The following is a 2,764-nucleotide window of genomic DNA, read 5'->3' on the forward strand; positions in this document are numbered from 1 at the left end:
TCTTTCATTTTGCGTGTATAGGCATGCAACATTTCGCGTTATACAAGTGTACAATGTCCCTCTGTATGTATCAATGTATGCATATGCATATGCGTATGAGTATGTGTTTGTGTGTGTAAAATGACGACAAGTTGTTTAATGAACATGAATGTGCACATATGCACCATCGCGGTGCACTATCTTTTTTTCTTCGCGACTTAGCGATTATTAATCTACTTATATTCAACAAGGTACTTAATAGTTTTTTTTTTCCTTCCTCTTCCTCATCATTATAATCCCCGAGCTGCTATGTGCTACTTCTATCTCAACAATAACGATCTCATTCAAGTTCTTCGTCATTATTCTTCATTATTTTTTTAATCATTTTCTTTTTTACATATGCTTACCCAAAATAATATACCGTGTATTAACAATCTAACTCTAAGTCTCACTTCCAATAAAATAACATTACATACATTTTTGTACAACCCTCTTAATTATATTTTAACGAATGATCTAGTCGTTTAAATATGCCTCTTTCTTTTATTACAGTCCCACAATTCGTTTTTTCCCCCTTTTCTGCTTTTTTTTTTTTTTTTGTTTGATAATAGTTTATCTTTCGGATAAATTCTTTCTCGGTTATATTCGCTCTGTATTTAAATATTTCGAATTAATTTTTTTTTTTTCAGACATTCAGTCATTAACCGCAATTTTTTTTATAGATTTATATACCGGTATGCATTGCTATTTTGAATACACTTCGAGGCTTGTTTCTTTCTGTTCAATTTCTATGTACGCGGAAAAAAAGCTTCTCTTTTCTTATTTTCTTATCTTTTTATATTTTGCTTTATAAGTGGGATATTCTTTTTTGATTGTACAATGATATCAGAAATTGCGAATTTAGCATTTGGTTATTTATGCAGAAGAAGACACAGTGCGGGCTGAACGTTCGAAATTTGTATTGCGTATCAATGGCGCGAGATTTAATACTTTATCGGTAAATACTATGCACTAAAATCGACTAAAGTCAGGATATTTCTTTTTTTTTTTTTTTGAACTCGTTCAATTATAATTCTCATCTCGCTATATTCAATTATCGTCCATCTTTTATTTTTAGACAAAAATAAAAGCCTCTTTTCGATTAATTCCACGCGTATCTCTATAATAGATAGATCTCTTTTTTTCTCTCTATATATATTTCTTTTTTTTTATATATATATATATATAAAATATTTACAGCCACATGTTATTTTCTTTATTTTTTTCATTTTATATTCTTTTCATTTTTATGTTGTATCTTACTTCTTTGTTATTCTGTTTTGTTTAAGGGCATTGCAATGCAGGTATATCGTGAAATTTTAATCAGATGAATTGAATAAAACAGAAGAGGAAGCATTAACGGAAGTTAAAGAAAAAAAAAAAAAAGCAAAAATATCGCGAATCGATTTTGCGGATAATGTTCTAATACGACACGATTGTATACAAAACAGCGGCAACAATACAGCGTTTGAAAATTTCATAATATACAACAGTGTTTGAAGTGGAAACATCTGGCGAAGAAGAAGTTAAATGTTCAAGAGAATTTGTTTAATTATTAGTTACAGACAGAGCTTGTCTTTCTTTGTTCTCTATATATTATAATAATTAATTCTGCTCTATTGTCAATCAATGCAATGCAATCAATTATTATTATTTCTTTATCTTCATTGTTTTATCTTTTTTTTTTATCATTTCTTTATGATATCTATTATCATATCTCTTAATATATTAATACTTCTTAATAATGTTATTTTACATCAATTTTTATATTTCCTTTGACTATTGTTAATTTGTTCTATCGTTTAAATCTTTGATTATAGCGAACAATTGCAACAAGTGGCAGTTAAAAGAATCTTCCGAGAATAACATCCTTAAAGCATCCAAATGCAACGTTTCTTTAGAAACAATGATTTAAAAGTCGGAAAAAAAATTATTTATACTTTATCATCGTAGCCTTTTTCTAGTTTCTTAGTTTTTGAATTTTTCCTTGTGACAATTTTAAAAAATTTTTTTCTACTTGCTTCAACACCAAATGTCCAAAATATTGATATAAAATAAAAGATAGCTTTTTTCTGTCTTGTCAACAATAATTTGGAAAATACATTGCTCTCGATTAAGAAACTGTTGCATTTTTTACAAAATTTTGTTTTCTAGAATATATATATTATTCATAAAATAAGAAGTTCGAACTTAGAGTTTGCAATCAATACATATACATATACATACATACGTATATATATATATGTATATATTAATATATATATATATATACACATATATATACATATATAAATCCCTTTCTCTCTCTCTCTCTCTCTCTCATTCACTCACTCTCTTCCTCTCTCCCTCTCTCTCTCTCTCTCTCTCGTCATTGTGATAATCGATAGTTAAAATCTTTCAATAATTGTAAAACGATTCTTTGTACACTGCAGAAACTAAATAAGCATATACAGGTGTATTTCATAATACTTTGTAACGATTTAATATATGTAATGGGAAATAAACGTATTCCGACTTTATTCAAAACAGCCTGCATAATCGCAGAATATACACATCTTTAACAACACGTTCTACCGTCAAAACGTCAACAAGTGTGGCTGATGGGATATCAATATGGCACTAAAGTGATTGGGTGGAGTATGTGAATGTCATGCGAAGAAATTTTTTTCATTTTTTTCACTTTCTCTGTTATCAAATATGTATATATCGATCTTTTTTTCTTTTTTTCATTATTTTGTTCAATATA

The 2,764-nt window shown here is 28.1% G+C and overlaps 1 protein-coding gene across 2 annotated transcripts in view; it reads right to left on the bottom strand.

Annotated features, from left to right (window-relative positions):
* Window positions 1-2,764, bottom strand: part of LOC102677707 (RNA-binding protein Nova-1) — a 14,853-nt gene that overhangs the window by 2,569 nt on the left and 9,520 nt on the right. The window lies entirely within an intron of this gene.

The sequence above is a fragment of the Apis dorsata genome, unplaced genomic scaffold, assembly GCF_000469605.1.
Source record: "Apis dorsata unplaced genomic scaffold, Apis dorsata 1.3 scaffold_265, whole genome shotgun sequence".
NCBI lineage: Eukaryota > Metazoa > Arthropoda > Insecta > Hymenoptera > Apidae > Apis > Apis dorsata.